This window comes from Chionomys nivalis, chromosome 26 (assembly GCF_950005125.1).
Source record: "Chionomys nivalis chromosome 26, mChiNiv1.1, whole genome shotgun sequence".
Taxonomy (NCBI): Eukaryota; Metazoa; Chordata; class Mammalia; order Rodentia; family Cricetidae; genus Chionomys; species Chionomys nivalis.
The window spans coordinates 39,513,093-39,520,402 of record NC_080111.1 but is presented as its reverse complement, the minus strand read 5'-3'; positions in this window follow the sequence as shown (position 1 = coordinate 39,520,402).

The following is a 7,310-nucleotide window of genomic DNA, read 5'->3' as shown; positions in this document are numbered from 1 at the left end:
AATTTCAATAAGTCTTCCTTTTCTCAGTACAAGCTTTAATTTGAAAGATAATAGCGTTCTTTCCAAAGTTTATTAATTTCACTAATGCTTTAGTAAGAAATGCACATGCGTTTCTTTGTAAAGACAAGCGGTGTTTTTCTACATGTGAAAGCACTGTTTGAACTGAGATCAGTGATTCTTTTCTCAGTACAAGCTTTACTTTGAAACATAATTGCATTCTTTTGAAAGTTTAATAATTTCACGAAAGCTTTAGTAAGAAACGCACATGGGTTTCTTTGTACAGACAAGCAGTATTTTGCTACATGTGAAAGCACTCTTAGAACTGAGATCAGTGTTTCTTTTCTCAGTACAAGCTTTACTTTGAATGATAATCGCGTTCTTTCGAAAGTTTATTAATTTCACGAAAGCTTTAGTAAGAAATGCACATGCTTTTCTTTGTAAGGACAAGCAGTGGTTTGCTACATGTGAAAGCACTGTTAGAACTTAGATCAGTGTTCCTTTTCTCAGTACAAGCTTTACTTTGAAAGATAATCGCGTGCTTTCCAAAGTTTATTAATTTCACTAAAGCTTTAGTAAGAAATGCACATGGGTTTCTTTGGAAAGACAAGCAGTGGTTTGCTACGTGTGAAAGCACTGTTAGACTTTCAATCAGTGTTCCTTTTCTCAGTACAAGCTTTACATTGAAAGATAATCGCGTTCTTACGAAAGTTTATTAATTTCACGAAAGCTTTAGGAAGAAACGCACATGGGCTTCTTTGTAAAGACAAGCAGTGGTTTGCTCCGTGTGAAAGCACTGTTAGAACTGAGATCAGTGTTCCTTTTCTCAGTACAAGCTTTACTTTGAAAGATAATTGCGTTCTTTCGAAAGTTTATTAATTTCACGAAAGCTTTAGTAAGAAAGGCACATGCGTTTCTTTGAAACGACAAGCAGTGGTTTGCTACTTGTGAAAGCACTGTTTGAACTGAGATCAGTCTTTCTTTTCTCAGTACAAGCTTTACTTTGAATGATAATCGCGTTCTTTCGAAAGTTTATTAATTTCACGAAAGCTTTGTTTATAAAGGCACAAGCGTTTCTTTGTAATGACAAGCAGTGGTTTGGTACGTGTGAAAGCAAAGTTTGTACTGAGATCAGTGTTTCTTTTCTCAGTATAAGCTTTACTTTGAAAGATAAACGCGTTCTTTCGAAAGATTATTAATTTCACGAAAGTTTTAGTAAGAAACGAACATGGGCTTCTTTGTAAAGACAAGCAGTGGTTTGCTCCGTGTGAAAGCACTGTTAGAACTGAGATCTGTGTTCCCTTTCTTAGTACAAGCTTTACTTTGAAAGGTAATCGCTTTCTTTCGAAAGATTATTGATTTCAAGAAAGCTTTAATAAGAAAAGCACATGCGTTTCTTTGTAACGACAAGCAGTGGTTTGGTACGTGTGAAAGCACTGTTTGAACTGAGATCAGTGTTTCTTTTCTCAGTACAAGCTTTACTTTGAAAGATAATCGCGTTCTTTCCAAAGTTTATTAATTTCAAAAAAGCTTTAGTAAGAAACGCACATGGGTTTCTTTGGAAAGACAAGCAGTGGTTTGCTACGTTTGAAAGCACTGTTAGAATTTCAATAAGTCTTCCTTTTCTCAGTACAAGCTTTAATTTGATAGATAATCGCGTTCCTTCCAAAGTTTATTAATTTCACGAAAGCTTTACTAAGAAACGCACATGCCTTTCTTTGTAAAGACAAGCAGTGTTTTTCTACGTGTGAAAGCACTGTTTGAACTGAGATCAGTGTTTCTTTTCTCAGTACAAGCTTTACTTTGAAAGATAATCGTGTTCTTTTGAAAGTTTATTAATTTCACGAAAGCTTTAGTAAGAAACGCACATGGGTTTCTTTGTAAAGACAAGCAATGTTTTGCTACGTGTGAAAACACTGTTAGACTTTCAATCAGTGTTCCTTTTCTCAGTTCAAGCTTTACTTTGAAAGATAATCGCGTTCTTTCGAAAGTTTATTATTTTCAAGAAAGCTTTAGTAAGAAACGCACATGCGTTTCTTTGTAATGACAAGCAGTGTTTTTCTACATGTGAAAGCACTGTTTGAACTGAGATCAGTGTTTCTTTTCTCAGTACAAGCTTATTTTGTAAGATAATCGCGTTCTTTTGAAAGTTTATTAATTTCACGAAAGCTTTAGTAAGAAACGCACATGGGTTTATTTGTAAAGACAAGCAGTGGTTTGCTACATGTGAAAGCACTGTTAGAACTTAGATCAGTGTTCCTTTTCTCAGTACAAGCTTTACTTTGAAAGATAATCGCGTTCTTTCCAAAGTTTATTAATTTCACTAAAGCTTTAGTAAGAAAAGCACATGGGTTTCTTTGGAAAGACAAGCAGTGGTTTGCTACGTGAGAAAGCACTGTTAGACTTTCAATCAGTGTTCCCTTTCTAGTACAAGCTTTACATTAAAAGATAATCGCGTTCTTACGAAAGTTTATTAATTTCACGAAAGCTTTAGTAAGAAACGCACATGGGCTTCTTTGTAAAGACAAGCAGTGGTTTGCTCCATGTGATAGCACTGTTAGAACTGAGATCAGTGTTCCTTTTCTCAGTACAAGCTTTACTTTGAAAGATAATCGCGTTGTTTCGAAAGTTTATTAATTTCACGAAAGCTTTAGTAAGAAAGGCACATGCGTTTTTTGTAACGACAAGCAGTGGTTTGCTACGTGTGAAAGCACTGTTTGAACTGAGATCAGTGTTTCTTTTCTCAGTACAAGCTTTACTTTGAAAGATAATCGCATTCTTTCGAAAGTTTATTAATTTCACGAAAGCTTTAGTAAGAAAGGCACAAGCGTTTCTTTGTAACGACAAGCAGTGGTTTGGTATGTGTGAAAGCACTGTTTGAACTGAGATCAGTGTTTCTTTTCTCAGTACAAGCTTTACTTTGAAAGATAATCGCGTTCCTTCCAAAGTTTATTAATTTCACGAAAGCTTTAGTAATAAACGCACATGGGTATCTTTAGAAAGACAAGCAGTGGTTTGCTACGTGTGTAAGCACTGTTAGAATTTCAATAAGTCTTCCTTTTCTCAGTACAAGCTTTAATTTGAAAGATAATCGCGTTCTTTCCAAAGTTTATTATTTTCACTAAAGCTTTAGTAAGAAATGCACATGCTTTTCTTTGTAAGGACAAGCAGTGTTTTGCTACATGGGTATCTTTAGAAAGACAAGCGGTGTTTTTCTATATGTGAAAGCACTGTTTGAACTGAGATCAGTGTTTCTTTTCTCAGTACAAGCTTTACTTTGAATGATAATCGCGTTCTTTCGAAAGTTTATTAATTTCACAAAAGCTTTAGTAAGAAATGCACATGCTTTTCTTTGTAAGGACAAGCAGTGTTTTGCTACATGTGAAAGCACTGTTAGACTTTCAATCAGTGTTCCTTTTCTCACTACAAGCTTTACATTGAAAGATAATCGCGTTCTTACGAAAGTTTATTAATTTCACGAAAGCTTTAGTAAGAAACGCACATGGGCTTCTTTGTAAAGACAAGCAGTGGTTTGCTCTGTGTGAAAGCACTGTTAGAACTGAGATCAGTGTTCCTTTTCTCAGTACAAGCTTTACTTTGAAAGATAATTGCGTTCTTTCGAAAGTTTATTAATTTCACGAAAGCTTTAGTAAGAAAGGCACATGCGTTTCTTTGAAACGACAAGCAGTGGTTTGCTATTTGTGAAAGCACTGTTTGAACTGAGATCAGTCTTTCTTTTCTCAGTACAAGCTTTACTTTGAATGATAATCGCGTTCTTTCGAAAGTTTATTAATTTCACGAAAGCTTTATTTATAAAGGCACAAGCGTTTCTTTGTAATGACAAGCAGTGGTTTGGTACGTGTGAAAGCAAAGTTTGAACTGAGATCAGTGTTTCTTTTCTCAGTACAAGCTTTACTTTGAAAGATAATCGCGTGCTTTCCAAAGTTTATTAATTTCACTAAACCTTTAGTAAGAAAAGCACATGGGTTTCTTTAGAAAGACAAGCAGTGGTTTGCTACGTGTGAAAGCACTGTTTGAACTGAGATCAGTGTTTCTTTTCTCAGTACAAGCTTTACTTTGAAAGATAATCGCGTTCCTTCCAAAGTTTATTAATTTCACGAAAGCTTTAGTAAGAAACGCACATGGGTTTCTTTAGAAAGACAAGCAGTGGTTTGGTACGTGTGTAAGCACTGTTAGAATTTCAATAAGTCTTCCTTTTCTCGGTACAAGCTTTAATTTGAAAGATAATCGCTTTCCTTCCAAAGTTTATTAATTTCACTAATGCTTTAGTAAGAAATGCACATGCGTTTCTTTGTAAAGACAAGCGGTGTTTTTCTACATGTGAAAGCACTGTTTGAACTGAGATCAGTGATTCTTTTCTCAGTACAAGCTTTACTTTGAAACATAATCGCATTCTTTTGAAAGTTTAATAATTTCACGAAAGCTTTAGTAAGAAACGCACATGGGTTTCTTTGTACAGACAAGCAGTAGTTTGCTACATGTGAAAGCACTGTTAGAACTGAGATCAGTGTTTCTTTTCTCAGTACAAGCTTTACTTTGAATGATAATCGCGTTCTTTCGAAAGTTTATTAATTTCACGAAAGCTTTAGTAAGAAATGCACATGCTTTTCTTTGTAAGGACAAGCAGTGGTTTGCTACATGTGAAAGCACTGTTAGAACTTAGATCAGTGTTCCTTTACTCAGTACAAGCTTTACTTTGAAAGATAATCGCGTGCTTTCCAAAGTTTATTAATTTCACTAAAGCTTTAGTAAGAAATGCACATGGGTTTCTTTGGAAAGACAAGCAGTGGTTTGCTACGTGTGAAAGCACTGTTAGACTTTCAATCAGTGTTCCTTTTCTCAGTACAAGCTTTACATTGAAAGATAATCGCGTTCTTACGAAAGTTTATTAATTTCACGAAAGCTTTAGGAAGAAACGCACATGGGCTTCTTTGTAAAGACAAGCAGTGGTTTGCTCCGTGTGAAAGCACTGTTTGAACTGAGATCAGTCTTTCTTTTCTCAGTACAAGCTTTACTTTGAATGTAAATCGCGTTCTTTCGAAAGTTTATTAATTTCACGAAAGCTTTATTTATAAAGGCACAAGCGTTTCTTTGTAATGACAAGCAGTGGTTTGGTACCTGTGAAAGCAAAGTTTGAACTGAGATCAGTGTTTCTTTTCTCAGTACAAGCTTTACTTTGAAAGATAAACGCGTTCTTTCGAAAGATCATTAATTTCACGAAAGTTTTAGTAAGAAACGAACATGGGCTTCTTTGTAAAGACAAGCAGTGGTTTGCTCCGTGTGAAAGCACTGTTAGAACTGAGATCTGTGTTCCCTTTCTTAGTACAAGCTTTACTTTGAAAGATAATCGCTTTCTTTCGAAAGATTATTAATTTCAAGAAAGCTTTAATAAGAAAAGCTCATGCGTTTCTTTGTAACGACAAGCAGTGGTTTGGTACGTGTGAAAGCACTGTTTGAACTGAGATCAGTGTTTCTTTTCTCAGTACAAGCTTTACTTTGAAAGATAATCGCGTTCTTTCGAAAGTTTATTAATTTCAAAAAAGCTTTAGTAAGAAACGCACATGGGTTTCTTTGGAAAGACAAGCAGTGGTTTCCTACGTTTGAAAGCACTGTTAGAATTTCAATAAGTCTTCCTTTTCTCAGTACAAGCTTTAATTTGAAAGATAATCGCGTTCCTTCCAAAGTTTATTAATTTCACGAAAGCTTTACTAAGAAACGCACATGCCTTTCTTTGTAAAGACAAGCAGTGTTTTTCTACGTGTGAAAGCACTGTTTGAACTGAGATCAGTGTTTCTTTTCTCAGTACAAGCTTTACTTTGAAAGATAATCGTGTTCTTTTGAAAGTTTATTAATTTCACGAAAGCTTTAGTAAGAAACGCACATGGGTTTCTTTGTAAAGACAAGCAATGTTTTGCTACGTGTGAAAACACTGTTAGACTTTCAATCAGTGTTCCTTTTCTCAGTACAAGCTTTACTTTGAAAGATAATCGCGTTCTTACGAAAGTTTATTATTTTCAAGAAAGCTTTAGTAAGAAACGCACATGCGTTTCTTTGTAACGACGAGCAGTGTTTTTCTACATGTGAAAGCACTGTTTGAACTGAGATCAGTGTTTCTTTTCTCAGTACAAGCTTTACTTTGTAAGATAATCGCGTTCTTTTGAAAGTTTATTAATTTCACGAAAGCTTTAGTAAGAAACGCACATGGGTTTATTTGTAAAGACAAGCAGTGGTTTGCTACATGTGAAAGCACTGTTAGAACTTAGATCAGTGTTCCTTTTCTCAGTACAAGCTTTAATTTGAAAGATAATCGCGTTCCTTCCAAAGTTTATTAATTTCACGAAAGCATTAGTAAGAAACGCACATGGGTTTCTTTAGAGAGACAAGCAGTGGTTTGCTACGTGTGTAAGCACTGTTAGAATTTCAATAAGTCTTCCTTTTCTCAGTACAAGCTTTAATTTGAAAGATAATAGCGTTCTTTCCAAAGTTTATTAATTTCACTAATGCTTTAGTAAGAAATGCACATGCGTTTCTTTGTAAAGACAAGCGGTGTTTTTCTACATGTGAAAGCACTGTTTGAACTGAGATCAGTGATTCTTTTCTCAGTACAAGCTTTACTTTGAAACATAATTGCATTCTTTTGAAAGTTTAATAATTTCACGAAAGCTTTAGTAAGAAACGCACATGGGTTTCTTTGTACAGACAAGCAGTAGTTTGCTACATGTGAAAGCACTGTTAGAACTGAGATCAGTGTTTCTTTTCTCAGTACAAGCTTTACTTTGAATGATAATCGCGTTCTTTCGAAAGTTTATTAATTTCACGAAAGCTTTAGTAAGAAATGCACATGCTTTTCTTTGTAAGGACAAGCAGTGGTTTGCTACATGTGAAAGCACTGTTAGAACTTAGATCAGTGTTCCTTTTCTCAGTACAAGCTTTACTTTGAAAGATAATCGCGTGCTTTCCAAAGTTTATTAATTTCACTAAAGCTTTAGTAAGAAATGCACATGGGTTTCTTTGGAAAGACAAGCAGTGGTTTGCTACGTGTGAAAGCACTGTTAGACTTTCAATCAGTGTTCCTTTTCTCAGTACAAGCTTTACATTGAAAGATAATCGCGTTCTTACGAAAGTTTATTAATTTCACGAAAGCTTTAGGAAGAAACGCACATGGGCTTCTTTGTAAAGACAAGCAGTGGTTTGCTCCGTGTGAAAGCACTGTTAGAACTGAGATCAGTGTTCCTTTTCTCAGTACAAGCTTTACTTTGAAAGATAATTGCGTTCTTTCGAAAGTTTATTAA